This window comes from Micropterus dolomieu, linkage group LG18 (assembly GCF_021292245.1).
Source record: "Micropterus dolomieu isolate WLL.071019.BEF.003 ecotype Adirondacks linkage group LG18, ASM2129224v1, whole genome shotgun sequence".
NCBI classification, from domain to species: domain Eukaryota; kingdom Metazoa; phylum Chordata; class Actinopteri; order Centrarchiformes; family Centrarchidae; genus Micropterus; species Micropterus dolomieu.
In genome coordinates, this window is record NC_060167.1 from 24,770,858 (window position 1) to 24,787,748 (window position 16,891).

Genomic DNA, 16,891 nt, shown 5'->3' on the forward strand with positions numbered 1-16,891 from the left:
ATATATGAAGTAGCACAGCCAACATCATCGACATATGACCCTGAGTTCTCTCTAACTCACTGTACAGATGACCAGTGGCAACAACTTTGACTATTTCATGTTTCCACCTTCACAAATGTAAAAAATAGCTCCTTTTCCTTTATTTTAATTTATTTGTAATAATGTTGAGCTTTTTGCTACTGGTTAGACAAAGCAAGCACTGTGAAAGTGTCACTTGGGGCCCTACTTAATTGTGATGGCATTTCTCACTATTTTCAGAACATACACATAACAGTATAACGTTGAATTATTATGGAAAGGGCAACCTGTGTATAATGAATACCATTGTTTAATCAAAAGAAATGTTTGCCTACTGTATTTTTAAATTCTGTTTGTCTTGTCAGGAACCCTTGACAAACATTACTAATAGTGTTCTTACTTTTGATTAGTATTTTCAAAAGCAGGGACTTTTGTACTTTGGCTCAAATAGAAATTTACTACTACTTTTAGTGGAGTAATATTTAGCAAGGGTATCTGTACTTTTTTTTAATCAAGATCAGGATTTGTGTACTTCTTCCACCACTGCAGATGACTGCCAAGACCGATAATGAATTTACCAAATCGTGAAGTCAGTTTTATTTCCAGCCACAAATTACAAGTTTGTCTCAGAGGGCTTCACAATTGGTGCAACATTCTCTATCCTTTAGCCTGCTGAGTCAGATAAGGAACAACAGAATCCTCTTACGGGGAAAAAAGAAAGTAAGAGCAACAGAAATTGGGGTTCCTTATGCAGTATGGACAGTATTATATAAACAAGTAAAGTATAGCATAAAGTACAGCAGATTATGTGTGACAGAAATTATTCTCTTTGGTGGACATTTTGGTTCCACAAGTCTCATTATGATGGTTGAAATACACAGTATTTGGTAGTGTCGGCACATCAGGGAAGGGTTGAGTAATCATGGAAACAAACCAAAAACTGGATAATCTTCCTGCAAATGATATCTCTCTGTGTTCTCTGTTACCAACAAGAAGTTCACAACCTGAACTATCTAGCTGTCAGAAAGTATAATAATCGTTATTCGCTCCAACTTCCGGGGGGACATACAGCACCGTTTTCTCTGACCTGCAAAGTTGGCGTAAACTTGTTGATCAGTTCTGTCAGTGCATTGGCATTTGGTATTTTTTTAAATCCAGGCATTAAGCAGATGTAAAATGTGCATCAACATTTTAGCTGAATATTTGCATCCTATACTTCTACACAGGCTGGGGAAGATGCTTTTGTTTTGGAGGTGAGCAGGCTGATAATGTCAGGTCAGCAATTCTGTGAATGCACTGATATTTCATGAGATTTTGATTTCCATTCAGAGGGAGATGGTAAGCCAATATAAATAGAGCAGGAACTTTTAACTGCAAAATGAGATGTAGAGAGTCAGGGGAAAAAAATATTTGTCTTTCATCTGCAATCTGTGGTTTAAAAAGAAACATCCACTAACATTGGATGAGTTAACCTGATCTGTAGTTCTGTGCGTTGTTTTTGCTTTCAAGGCGTGGGGTTGTGAAACTCTAAAGAAAATTAGTCCTTTTTTGGAATGATCTGACTGAAGTTTGGTATTTGTTTTTGGATACCTCCTTCTCAAGCATTCTCTGCTGCTGTTGGGACATGTACAGGGCAATTTAGGTAGCGATGGCAAGAAACAAATAGTTGTGGCTTGCCCTGTTTCACATGTTTTGTAGCATCTGCAACTTACAAATCATGCCCTCACGACATCAGCTCTATGTTTGTGGTTTAATCTTACTCCATCGCATGCTCAACTGCCTGCTGTTTTTGTTGGTTTGGATGTCCTTTCACTAAAAGTCACACTCTGCTTCAACATAGGTTATTCCTGTAAAAGGGAACTAGACTCTTGGTACCGTTTGTTTCCCAGAGGAGCAACACTCATTGTGCCTGCAACGTACCCAGTGGTCAACAGGAGAAGACTGGTTGTTCTAGGCAGCTTCCAGGTGTGTGTTTGCAAGACTTTGCATGAATGTGGAGCAGGGTGCTGCTGAATAAAAGAATGTATGCTTGGCAGTCAGCGCGTGGTTGCCTTCCCTAGACAAATAAAGGATAAATTAAATCCACAATGCTGACTCTCTGCCCCAGTGACAGCCAAGCTTAATCAGGCAGAGACTCTGCTTATAGAACAACAGGGTAATACAAGTCTAACAGATCCAAACCCCCTCCGCACCAACCCTGGGTTGTGCAAATAAACAACACAGGTACGCATGATCGAGTAGCTAAGTATGGTCAAAAAAGTTGACAACATATACTATTTTCTTGTACTTTTCCTTTAGCTGAACAACGTCAGCTGTTTCCTGTCTGGATTGGTGGTTCCTCTCAGGGGTTGTGAGTGAATTAACAATATCGGAAATAAGAAAACAATCATATTCTGCCACAGTTCATGAGACTCCATGTACTTTTAAGAAAGGTGTAGTTTGACCTGCCCTTATGGAAACAAAACTGACAGCAGTGTGAGGAAGATGTCAGTCAAGCATGGTGCGTACAGTCCTGAGAAGAGGTCTAACATATGCCAAAAATAAGTAAAATGATCTATATGGTTGAAACCTTGATGCTAGTTAATTACAAACTCAGTTATAGTATACCTCCTGATGCTTTAGTGGAGTGTTTTAACAGAACACTCTGGCGCACTCTGTTGGGTGTGAAGTACAATGACACACAGAGAAGACTCGACAGAAACAACGCACCACATAAGATCAACTCAAGTTTTTTATTCTATTTCATTATCAGTTACACAAACAAAAAATCTGACAACTACAGACAGTATATGTGCCTACTGTAGAATGAGGCTTTATGTATTTTAGTCATTAATTCATGCATACATCTATATCTATTGGTTATTTCCAAATACACTGAACAAAATTATAAACTCAACACTTTAGTTTTTGCCCCATTTATCCTGAGCTGAACTCATAGATCTAAGACTTTCTCTATGTACACAAACGGCCTATTTCTCTCAAATATTGTTCACAAATGTGTCAAAATCTATGTTAGTGAGCACTTCTCCTTTGCCGAGATAATCCATCCACCTCACATGTCAAGATGCTGATCAGACAGCATGGGTATTGCACAGGTGTGCCTTAGGCTGGCCACAATAAAAGGCCACTTGAAAATGTGCAGTTCCATCACACAGAACAATGTCACAGATCGCAAGTTTTGAGGGAGCGTGTAATTGGCATGCTGACTGCAGGAATGTCCACCAGAGCTGTTGCCCGTGAAATGAATGTTCATTTCTCCACCATAAGCCGTCTCCAAAGGCAGAGAATTTGGCAGTACAGCCAACCGGCCTCTCACAACCGCAGACCACGTGTAACCACACCATCGCAGGACCTCCACATCCAGCATCTTCACCTCCAAGATCGTCTGAGACCAGCCACCCAGACAGCTGCTGCTGCACCAATCGGTTTGCATAACCAAAGAATTTCTGCACAAACTGTCAGGGACCTTCTCAGGGACCCCGGACTCCCCCAATATTGTGAAACTGCACATTTTCGAGTGGCCTTTTATTGTGGCCAGCCTAAGGCACACCTGTGCAATACCCATGCTGTCTGATCAGCATCTTGATATGCCACACCTGTGAGGTGGATGGAGAAGTGCTCACTGACACAGATTTTGACAGATGAGAAAAGACTGGACTCCCTTCACAGTACATTACGTCAGCACTGTTTTGTTACATAGTGCTGTTACCCTGCCTTTAGTTGGAAGTATCTGCATGAATGTGTAATCCTCCTTAGGGAGAAACCAGTCAACACAGCTGGTTTTAGATGTCACACATTCTGCTTTTGTGGGTTCCTGTCACTGTTGTGGTGATCTGTGGGGAGGAAAGTTTTTATATAATTATGATTAAATAATAGAAATAATAGAAATTAAATCATGTCAGCCATTGATTTTCCTGTAATTCAGGGCACAGTGATTATGGTGGAAACTCATAATCATGGTTGTCATGGTTACATAAGCCCAAACATGTAGGTCCTCTGCTCGAGATGGTCAAGAGTGGAGGAAGGACTTTTCCATGATTAGAAATCTATGTATTGACAAATATAAAAATAAATACATGCAATATAGAGAAAACCATAAGTGCACAAATAAAAACGTAAAACAATAATGAGATTGCAACCAATAGACATTTTATTGGTAAATTAAGTTTGTCAATTGTAGAGCATAGAATTAAATGAATATTGTAATAAATGAGGAAGGGAGTAAGTGAATTATGAAATGAACATAAACAGATTTAACATGTAACAAAAATGCAGAGAAAACATCAGTGGAGATAAAGATTTCCAATCATTACATGGAGAATGTGGCTGTTATTTGTTGATTTGGAAAATAAAATGATTTAATTGACTTGTGATGGGGTTGTACGGTGGTGCAGTGGTTAGCACTGTTGCCTCACAGCAAGAAGGTCGTGGATTAAAACCCTGGTTGCCCTGGCCTTTCTGTGTGGAGTATTCATGTTCTCCCCGTGTCCGCGTGGGTTCTCTCTGGCACCAAAATTGTCCTTAGGTGTGGATGTGAGTGTGAGTGGTTGTGTGGCCCTGCAACGCCTTTCGCCCGATGTCAGCTGGGATTAGCTCCAGCCCCCCGCAACCCTGTACGCAGGATAAGCAGTTGACGATGGATGGATGGATGACTTGTGATGTAATGGATTTGATTTGTGATGTCAGTGATGATGATTAAATAGGCACAGCTGATGGCTCAACAGATAAAACTGGTTAAATCATAGAAGATGCAATAGGGCGATGGATTAAAAAGGATTAAAGTTGCACAAAAAAGTCTGGGAAATATATGGTGAAAATGGCAGCGAAGGAGAAAAGCCTGAGAAGAGAAATGGGGGAAAGAGAAAGGTACAAAGCCAGCATCCGCTATCTGCAGCGGTAGGTAGGGCGCTTGTCTACATGTCAAAGATATTCATTTCTAAGGTCTAAGGTCAAAGACTTATGAATGCAAAATATCAATATTCTCACATAAAGAAAACATTCATCACTGACTCCAGTAAGTTTTCCAGAACACAAACAGCAATAGACAATGCTATACCTTTTTATATAAAGTCTATGTGTAATACCCAATATTAAGACAGGCTGGAAATATACACAACATTACAGGCTATCTATCACATCTAAAAGCTTGACTCATAGATGAAAGCATTTTGTTTTTTCCAGTTGATTAAAGAAATGCCTTGTTTGCCGCAGTGTTAAAATTATAGATTTAAACAAATCAACAATACTAACAAAAAACACTGATAACCCAGATTTGGTTTAGTTGTTGCCTGGTTGTTATTTCTTATATTAAAACTAATTAATTGTTTGCTTACATTTGGACCATGGATTGTGGTTTCAATGCTCAATAGGCAAAATTCTGAAATGCTCTGGTCTCCAAACAATTAATTGGTGATCAGGATTGCATAATGAAAACAGCTGGTGTCCCTTTAAAAAAAAAGCTGTGTTTTCTTTAAATTTCTTACAGGTCAGGAACTGTGCACGACCAAAATGACTGTGTCTTCTTGACACTAGATGGTGCAGTTGTACCACTAATAGGCCACCATTATACTAGACAATCTGTGTAGCGTGACAGCTACAGTAAAGTAGCTACAGTAGCAACACCTCAGTGTCAAAGAAACATATGGGAATAAAGACAACTAAATATTTATACTTGCTATTTCACTCTTACTAGTACTTTCCTTCTGGAATGAAAGAAAGACATAAAAGACAAATTTATTTCTTACTGTTGACTAAAATGATTGAAATCATCAACATCTAGATACTTGTTAAGACAAGTTGTGTCATCTGTACATTTGAGAAATTCAATTCGAATTCACTCAGCACAAAAAACAACATCCTATTCCTGCTTATTATATAAAGAAGCCAGCCGTTTTAAAAGACTGAACTTCTTTCTTTCCCACATGGAATAAATAATTTTGCATTTAAATACTCCAAGATGTCATTATTATACTTTCTAGGACAGATGAAGAGGATTGCCATCAAATTACCGGTCACCTTGGTCATAAGAAGGAACAGAATATTTTATAAGAAATATAAGGAGGTTCATAAAAGCTCTGCAGTCTGTCATGGTCATCTCTTGATAATAGACCTAAAATGCTGGGCTAATGTCCAGCTTTGCCTGATTATGCATATTAATGACACCTCAAGAATTCATCACAAAAATCGTTTTTCAGTGGGTGAGGAGGGCAAACGGTAATAAATGGTTGAATTTATTCACTTTAGGAATAATCCCTTTAATCAGGAGAGGAAACTGTCATGAGACTGGTAGGCCGGGCTGCTTGAATTCTTAAATAGTTTGAGTAGTTTTAAATCAATTTTATATGTAAAATGAGCACTTAACCACGAAAAACAACAAATCCTTTAGGAACTAATGAGCCCATAAGCTTGAGAACAATAACTTCATAATTAAGGGATAATAAAAACAGTTGCTTTCCCTGCTTAGTCTGGGGAACTGCAGGTACCATACAGTACGCAATAGCGCAGGTTTTCAGCAACTGGGCTTCCTACTGGCCCAGCATTATACTCTGAGGCAAGCTGCACTGGGCTTTAGTTGAAGTGCTTGAGATAACACAAAGAAAACTTCAAACAGGCTTCTTATTGTGTTCAATTCTTCTGGGCAAGCTGATTACAGTTAAGGATAAAAGTTGTTCCTATACAGTAAACTAATGCAGAGAATCAGTGAGCCCTAATTAAGTCATGGGGGAACCGAGGCGGTCGGCATGGATGTGTTCCCCAACACCCAGACCATGGGGGTTTAGTGGGAACTTTACAGCCCAACAGCAGTCAGCATCAAACGTGTTTATTGTCAGTTGAATGTCCGGTTGAGGCACGAACCACTGGATCTGCAAAGCCACCTGGGAAAAAAAGAGTGGAAGCTGCAGCTTCTTAGCCTGAGCACTGATACCCCTTTTGTCTTCCCTCCATCTCACTGCCCCTAGCAGAGCTTAGGAAGTCGCTCCAAATGCCATCATTGTCTGAAGCAAACACAGCCACAGACTGTGTATCAAAGCAGAAAATGTTTCAGTTTTTTCACAGAAGTGGTGTTAAGTATCTCTTTCAAAAGGTGAACCTTGGCAGGTCTATACAAAATTTAAATACATGTTAACATAATGAAACGGAGAGGAGAACCGACATTTTAACTTTTGGTTGAACCTTAATTTTGGTGGTTACCATGAAAACTAAATCTGATTTCATTGGGGCCTTTTTGTTTTTTCCCCTCAGTGTTGGGCAGCTTGAAAGAACTTTTAGACTTTTATCTACTGTAAAATTAGACAAATTGTGAAACTATGAACCTGTCGTTCATGTGAGTGTCAGAGTGCTTATGTCTAATATTCAAACACAAACCAATGGAGATTTAATGGATATTACTGACAATGTTTCTCTGGAGATATTCCATGCGCCATGATCACAGCTCTGAATAGCCACCGCTGATGGATCAACACTATTGTTAGTTCTACAAACTCGGAAGAGGCTGAACTGTAATGTGTGAGTGTGTGTGTATTAAGTGAACGTGAACAGTATTAAGTGTATATACAAAACTGACTGACCACACACACAAACACAATAAGTGTTTGGAGAAGTGTTTGGTCCTGACCTCTCTTTGCTTTTCTTTTCATGGTACTGTAACTTGTCCTTATGTTACACTGGCCTTTATGTGCTGTTATATTTCTTGCATGAATCATTTTTAGATTGCCTGCCTAATATATTTTTACTTATTTGAAGTTCTGTGAAGGCCTCATCTGTCAGCCCATCCAACATCAACTCCATTATGAAAAATATTAAAAAATGCTTGCCCACATTCTATTGCTTGTTTCTCTGTTCGACCTTGTTTATCTGATTTAACACTCTATTCTTTGTTATATTAATGAGAGTTATTCAACTACATGTGTTTTTTTTGTTGCATCCTAAAGCAAATTATGTATTAATGAGCAGCTTCTGAAGCAGAGAGAAGTCAGCTGGGAGGTTATTAACAACAGTTAAAACTAAATGTTTTGTTTTTTATTAGTGTGGTGATGTCTTGTAAGATTTAGTTGTGCCCATTTGTTGTGGTGTACACACATGCTCTCTCTCTCACACACACACACACACAAACACACATATGTGCACACACACAAGCAGCCACGCGCTTTTCTTAACCCCTTTTCTCATTATTGGGAGGGCCTGTCCCACTGCCTGTAGCCACCTGCAAATTACAATTTAGTACTCCAAGAGTTAAGACTGTGTTCTTTCAGCCCATTGTGTGTGTTTGTGTGTTTGTGAGTGTGTGTGTGTGTGTGTGTCGGGGGAGGGGGAGAGAGAGTCTGGTAGAAAACCTTTAATCCGGGTGCTGTCAGGCCCAAACCCGGCTTGACGTCCCATTGATGTGGAACAGAACAAAACACAGGGCCCCTTGCTAAGCTCCCACTAGCTCACTCACACACACACACAGAGACACACATGTGCACACACACACACATGCACATACACACATGCGCACACACACATACACACACACACACACACACAGGGCCCCTCTCTAAAGCCCCTAGCCTGGGCCCCTGCTCCCTAACTGGGAAGGGCATTCCTCAGTCTGTGCACATGCGGATGCACACGCAAACTCTCTCTCTCTCACACACACACACACACACACACACACACTGAACAGAAAGAGCACAATTTTAACTCTTTAAGTGCTGTGTTGTAGCATGAAGGTCTGTCTCTCTCTCCTATAGGGTATGTGTGTGTCCATCCATTTCCATATACAAAAGTGTGTATGTACATGTCCAGGGTGAGGTGGAAGACTCTTAATTTTGAGAGGCAACAATCTAATTTTTCTTTGTGGACAATTGTGAACAGTACACACACACACACACACACACACACACACACACACACACACACACACAAACACAAACACATAGGTTTGTGAGATGCTTGGATACAGTTAACAGAAGCCAGATGCTCCAGTGTGCGTTGGCAGTAATGAAAGTGTGTATCCGTGGTGACAACAAACACTTATTATTGTCCTGCTGTTTGGACAGCTCCCAGCCCGCAGCATCTCTGTTTACTATTAGCTTAAAGAAAGAGTAACAGAAAGAAGGAGACAGAAAGCAGAGACAGAGAAAGCGAGGGGCAGATGCATGTCGGAGCGGATACAAAAAGCAACTTATATTAGAATAAACATGTGTTTTAGCTAATGGTCTGGAACTGTCCAGGACAGTTATATTTATTTGGCTGTTGTTTTTGTGGTGGCCAGCAGGTGGGGCAGCAGGCAGTCAGGGAGCAAAACATCATGCTCCAACTTTGACCCAATGTTGGTCTTAAGGTTGAAGCATTTTGGTCCACCAGTTCAGCTCCAGTCTATCCTCCTAGAACTGAGGTGGTCCCGAGTGTGGTTCAGTTTTAGGCTTGAGGTGGCTGCCACAATTAAATCCAGCACTTAAAATAACTATAAGGACATAAGGGAGTCACACACTTACTGTATGGAAACCATTTGCACCTGTGGGCCATACACACCCTCTCACACCTACGTGGTCAGCCCGTTCCCCCTGTTCAACCTTCCCCAGGACTAAACTCGCCCCTCGGTTTCCGCTGTTAAATCACAGAGATCTTTTTTCCGGGGTGCTGGAATTCTGCCGCTTCCGTTTTGGAACATCAGAACTCCGAGAGAGCCATTTGTTTGAGTCGGGCTGCCGTCCAGAGAGGCCCGAGCAGTCCCAACCAAATGTTTTTATTGACGGGCGAAAGCAGTCAGTCCGACAGCACCGATTGGCTGTAATTGGTCGGCAAGTCAGTGGTGTGTTTGAAATACCCTATGTGAAGTGGCAGCCTTTAAAAGCACACACACACAAACGTACGCCCACCCTGTTTCTCCCCTCCCGTCGCTTTAAGAGAAGCCAGATGGGCCACGGGGAAGCAATCACCCCTCTATTTGTCTTGGTGCTGATCAGGTTAGTGAAGTGTTCTCAGGCCTGGCCAGGAGTCTACACACTACTGCCTGTTGTCCCTGTAGCTCACTGCACTGCACGGCTCCAGCCAACTGACCTGGTCACAGAACAGCAGTATGGTAAGTGGGGAGAAAGGCTCTACCACCAGTAAAAGGTCAATAAAGGGCAAAAGTCTGTTGTTGTCTCATTGTGGATGTCTGCTATAGGACTGGTCTCAGCTGAACACCAGCTAAGTAGCTGACTGAGCTAATGTATAAATATAAGGTTCAGTAAGGAAGCTGGTAGCTAACATCTTTCATCTGTTGATATGGACACCACCAGTTAGGGCTGGGTCAATGGACGGGAGGTGTGGAGGCAGCAGCATGTGTGTGTGTGTGTGTGGAGAACATTCCAGCCACTGAACACACAGATGGTTTGGTTTAGAGCAATGAAATGAGCACCAGACACAGAGCAGTGACAGTGAACGAAAGCCTCAATGATGCACACACACACACACACACACACACACACACACACACACACACACACACACACACATACAAGTAGCCCCGACTGCACGGGTTAACACAGTGACGGAATCCAGAAGGAATTTACTCAAGGACTCGGGGAGTGGACCGTTAGGTAGCCTCTAAACTGCCCTGCAGAAACTCAGAAAGAGCACTGTTCAGTTTTTTCCACATTGTAACGCTTTTACAGCTTCTTAACAAGAGCACGATACAGATGAAAGAGCTGTGTGCAACAAAATCGAGGTACAGAATGGGTGCCGGCACGATCAAAAAGACAAAAAGGTGGTCAATGAGGAAGATGCAGAAGCAAAAAGACAGTAGAGCAAGTTGCACCGGGGTGGGGATGCCTTGGCAGTGAAACCTGATCCCTCTCAGACTTGCCAACCCCCTGATTGGCTGGCCCTCCCATGAACCCTGACCCTTGACTTTGTCTGGGGCTTGTGACCTTGAGTGAAGTACAGGCAGAGCGCCACGTCTCCTCCCAGACCCTCTGTGCTCTCTCTCGCTCTCTCCCCTGGCTTTCCCTCTCTGCCCATTCGTCTCCAGTGAGAGAGGGTCTGCGGGGAGGAGATGGAGAGCAGAAATGTCAGCGAGACATTAAACAGAGTGCGTCTGTGTGTGCTCTCATAGTCCAACCTGTCTGATTTCCCTCTCCTCCACCCCCCCCCTCCCCCTTCCTCCTCCTCCTCACATCTCCTCTATATACGCTTCTCCGCAGAGCAATAAATTCATCCTCTCTTCTACAAATCTACAAATCTCTTTTGTCTTCTTTTGCTCCATCAACACCCTGATCGCCCCTTTCTGCCCTTTCTGCCTCCCTTTGCACTCCTATGGTTTATTGCACCCCATGTCAAGGCCAGGACCACCAGTAATTCAAATAAATAGTTGTATTTTTTTTATTGTTTGGCAAACATCCTGTGAAATACACACCTTAGAAGAAGTTGCATAATATTTATGTAGCCTTGTATGGATTAATCGGTAAACATGAATAAGTTGTAAGTCAAAACACCTATAAATCAACAAACAAGGACAATGTCGTAACAATGTCTATTTATGAGTGAATGAAAAAAGCTTTGTTTCTGTTTATGAGGAATGCTTCCATCCAAATGAGTCTGAAGGAGCAGTTCAATATTTTGGAAAACACGCTTGTTGTCTTTCTTGCCGAGAGTTGGATGGGGAGATCGATATCACTCTCGTGTCTGTAAGGTAAATATGAAGCTGCCACCAGAAGCTGGTTAGCTTAGCTTAGCACAAGGACTGGAAACAGAGGGAGACAGCGTCTACGCCTACTTGCACCTCTAAAGTTCAGTGGTTCACAGGTTATATTTTGTTTGCTTAATCCGTTCAAAAAACAAAGCATAAAAATGCCCCAAAACTATTTCTTGGCTGGGACCTGTAACTTCCTGGACTGGATACACCAGGAAGCTCCTGTGCACGGACAAGCCTAGCTGTATCCCCCTGTTAAGAAAAGGTTAATGGTCAATGGACCTTTACATTTTTGTTTGTATCTGAGGACAATTTTGGAGCATGTGTCTATTTCTAAACGTGTGTGTCCGTCCTCTCTACATGCCTTGGCCTCCTCCTCTCCTCTTCTCTTACACCTGCGGACACACATGTACACATGAACCCACAGGCAGTGTTGGCAGACACACACAGAAGTCTCTCTCTGCTGTCCCAGTACAGAACATGGCAGCAGAGCGCAGCAGAGCACAGCAGAGCGGTGTTTATTTTATTGGATGTTTATTTCACTCTGTAAAACATGCCACTCAGAGACCTCGTATTGGGATGTGCTAAAACCCCTTTCTCTCTCTCTCCTCTCTCTCTCTGTGTAAACAGTGTGTATGTTGGGAGTGTTTCCTTCATTTGTCTGCGTAGAAGTGTAATCCATCCAGTCAGACATTGTAAACAACATCTCTACATGTTTATAAATACTGCCCAGCCACTCTAATGAATTTATGGTAATGCCTTGTTCTACTGCTTCTGCTGTGCCTATGCGTGTGTGTGAATGTGTGTAAGATGTGAGTGTGCATGTATTACTACTCTGCTAAAAGAGTACTGCACACATTTTACTGGTTTCTGATGTTTCTGGAGGGGAGTTTTATTTTCTGGTGCGTACAGCCTGGTTAAAAGCTTAAAACCTGTGACAGCAGCAAGCAGCGACTGACTGATATGAACCAATGTGCCACAGTACGAAGTCCATTAGCGAGCCAACTTTTATTTTATTCCATTTACCTCACTTCAACTCACCACAGCAAGATCTGATCTCTTAATAATGAAGTGTATTTGTGTTATATTTTTGTAGAAGTTTGTTCCATTGATTTTGACTTTGATGATTTTTTAAACACATGGCGGAGACAGCCGCTGGCCCTGGAAATGTGTGCACATTATTAAACTTGCCAATAACTTGTTGAAGTCTTATTTCACTTATTTCTTTATTTGTAAAAATAAAATAAAAAAATAGAGAGACATTAAACTTAATTTCCAGTGTTGGAAATACACTGAAGAGGAAACCAAAGTATTACTCATTGGATAAGTGGTAGTGACTGCTCTTTATTTGCCTTCACAGTGTGATTCAGTCTGTTATGTTGCATTTCGATGCAACTGTGACTTAAGTGTTCCAGTTTAAACTGATGTTTTTCCTTCTTTTCATGGAACTAAATATTCATATAACACTTGGAATGGAAACCACATTGGTTGGCAGGTTGTTTAATATCTGCTCTATTCCAGCATTGCTCTAAGATGTCTTCAACCAACAGCATAATTAGCTGATCCTTAGCTCCCTTTTGATGTTGTTAATATTTCATATTTCCCTAAATCTGTTGTAAGCTAAGTCTGTTGTAAGTCTTTTGTGTAGGATATACATTTCTTAACTTTTGCGTCTCATAGTAATGGTTCCACCAATTCTTACCAAGACGTTTTTTACATGACAAAAACTTGCACCATCAAAGTTATTTGAAAGACTATCTATCTCAAGTCATGTACATGTATATACACCAGGAAAGTGGGGTGAGGTTATCCAAATTCTTGGTCTGCTGTGATTGGAGCAATGAGGAAAAGGGGTGCGGGCATATTAATAACATTGGTCGTCACTTCTAACTTACATGATTTACCCATGTATACAACAATGGGTCTTTCCCCCATGCACAACCTCTTTTATCACATGACCAAAGTTTCACAAGCCTGGTGCACACTATAGGACTTTCAAATCTTAATTGATTTAAAAAAAACACAGACATAATAACAGATTTTTTTTAAAAATATTTTAATCATAAAAACGCACACACCAGACGATTCAATCAAGACACAGGATCGCACACTTACTGTTTACTAAATGATTACAGAGTGGGGATTCCAGGAACTTGAGCTCTCACAGAAACTTACGTGATCACACCTGACTTCAGGCATAAAAAACATTGAGTCACTTGTGTGTGCTATGGTTTGCAAAGAAAATAAAAGTTAATAAAACTGTGGATGAACTTGTGTCTGAAAAGAGGGAATCAGCATGGCTTATTTTATAGCACGAGCAAATACACAACACGTTGGTCAAGCTTCTGATCAGAGGCCTCCCGATTTTAAATCGTACATTTTAAATCGCCCAGACTCTGATCCAGTCAGTGACCGTAAGATTATGTCTGTAAATCTCTCACACTACAGGATCAATGGGGCCAATAATCAGTTCCGACCAGCCTTAGATCGGGAAAGCACCCACGATTGTCGGGAGGGGTGAATCGGACCCAAATTTGTCCCAGATATGATCTAGTCTGCAGACTGCATTAGGTCCAGTGATGACACGTGAGCCAACTCCATTGGCTGCTGAAGAACATGACAAGTTGAAAGCTAGCAAGTTGACCTTTGAGTTGAACTTGAAAAACGACAGTGTGCGTTTGCGTCATAGAGTGTATATAAGAAGTGGACGTAGTCATCGTGACGTCACCTGTTGGTTTGTGGACTGCCATTCAGTTCAATTCAATTCAATTCAAATTAGCTTTATTGGCATGACTGTGTAACAACAATATTGCCAAAGCATCATACAAACTACATAAGAACAATCAACCCATACATTTCATTAAACAAGTAATTAAAGCGTAAAGTAATCATTCTGAAGCCTCGAGTTTGGCTGATAGGGCGCCGCCATGTTGAGTTTTTGCAGCCACCGGCACCGGACGTGACCATATTTGTACAAGACGGTGGAGCTAATGGCCATGTGCGGAGCTAGCTAGCTTGCTTAGCTAGATGCATCTGTAATTCACATGAACTTCTTTTAACAGGTCTGACAATTTTGTCTAGCGAACAACAGGTTTAAAACTAAATATACTCACCAGAGAAAGTGAACAGCCAACTCCTACGTTTTTTCAACAGCGCTGGTTAAATTTACACAGTGCCGTGGATAGGAGTCACTCTATCCTGATTGACAGGTTGCCATGGTAACGACTTGTCAATCATAGATAATCCCGTCCTAAAACATACTCTGCTTTATGGTCTATTTTGCCTTAAATGGGACCATAATTTACTAAGTGAACATAATGTATTGAAAAAGACGATTGAGACCATAAACTCATTAGGAAAGTGTTTTGAGAGAAGTAGCCTCATTTTACCATTATTTCCAATGGAACTAGACTTGTTTTTGCAAACAGAAGAGTCGCCCCCTGCTGGCCGTTCAATAGAATGCAGGTTTGAGGGACTTGACATTTGCATCTCAGACCGGAAGGTTCCTGCTTGGTTTGCATTCATGTGAAAGAGCCCTCTAGAGATTGTAAGAATTATAACAGACAGAAGGAAATAGTGGAAGCCTGGTCCACAGACGAATTGGTCAACATGGTTTCTTTTAACCATGACCATAATCATTCCCAAATTTCCAAACTTAAACAAGTAGTTATATTAACTCAAACCCTGTGGGGCCTTAGGGTGGGGGCCAGGTGGGGCCAGTGCCTGCACCCCTTTTTTCAACCCCCTCCCTAAAATGCTGTACCATTTTCTCTCATGAATCAACACAAGCCAGGACTCCTCAGTATTCCTCACTATATTTTAAGTGGCTCTAATCAATACTTTTAATGGTAATAAAAATGTATCAAATGAGAATGTGAAAGTATTGTGACAATTTGAATGGGGTCACTTGTAGTGGTGAACTGCTCCTTTACTGTTTTGATTCACTCCCAAGCACCAAGCAGCAGACAAAGTTAGAGACTAGCTGGTGAACTTGGTGGAGCATTTAGCATCTAGAGAGACAGATATTTCATTGAGGAGAGTGAATATTGGCCTTTACATTCATCAGGTGGCCTAAAACACAACTCCAGATGAATTATTATGTTGCTCCGTAACTGCTGGATGTGGAAAGACACCCCCAAACACAAAATACCAAATTTAAAAAAAATTCTCAACACTTCTTCTGGCTGCCGCTAGTCTACAAAAAAATACTACAAATTTCCTCTGTTTCATCTCAATTGTTTAAGTTCTTATATGAAAGCAATTCTGATGTAAATGTATCATATATAGCCTATAAACTGCCCAGCACCATATCAGCTTAAAAGGTGATATGTCAGTGTTGGGTTCACAACTTGTCTTTACTGCCCCGAGTGTCAAAAACAGTTATTGCAGGTTTAATAACATCCAGGCTAAGTTTCTGTCTAGTTGTCCATGTCGTGGTTGTGTCTGTATCTTCCCCATTTGTCACGTGTTTCCTCAAATGAGTGAAACAGCAGTGGACAACAAGTCACTGGAATATAATTTAAAGTGAACAGTGAAGCCTGTGGCCTCAACAATATAGCTGAAAGGTAACATAATTTAACGTTTAAGTTAAAAAATACTGGAAGAGTTTTTGCAGTGCTGCTATTAGCTCCAGTGTTTTTTGAGTTAACTTAGCTAACAGAGTTAGGACAGCAAACAAAACGACCAACGCTTTAAGAGGGACTCAAGAAAAGAAATGAGAACAGACTTCAACGTCAGATAATGTGGGTCAAATATACCCTGTCTGTCTTTCTCTCTCTCTCTCTCTCTCTCTCTCTCTCTCTGTGTGTGTCTTTGAATAGTTTTTCATTTCTACAGTTTTGGACTTATTGGTCGTTCAGTCCCTTGTTGATGGTGTGTGAGCCTGTGCAGAAACGTCTGCTACTAGGTGCTTGTGAGAGTATCTTCTTTCTTGTTTTGTTTTTTAGTTTTATCGATGCTGTATATTGAGCAATTAGCTTAAAATAACTATACTTAAGGCCTTGTAGGGCATTTAAAATATAGAAAAGAATCATGTATGTGGTCATTTTTGATTTGAACACAAGCCTTTAGATCTGATTGTTTCTTGGTTTTCAGTACTGATCTGTACCTGTATCAGAGTATAGGCTTTGTACAGTTTCTATTTTTGTATGCCAAGTGAATATACACTAAACATGTGTAAGTCACATATTTATGATATGTGCATTGTTTCTTTCT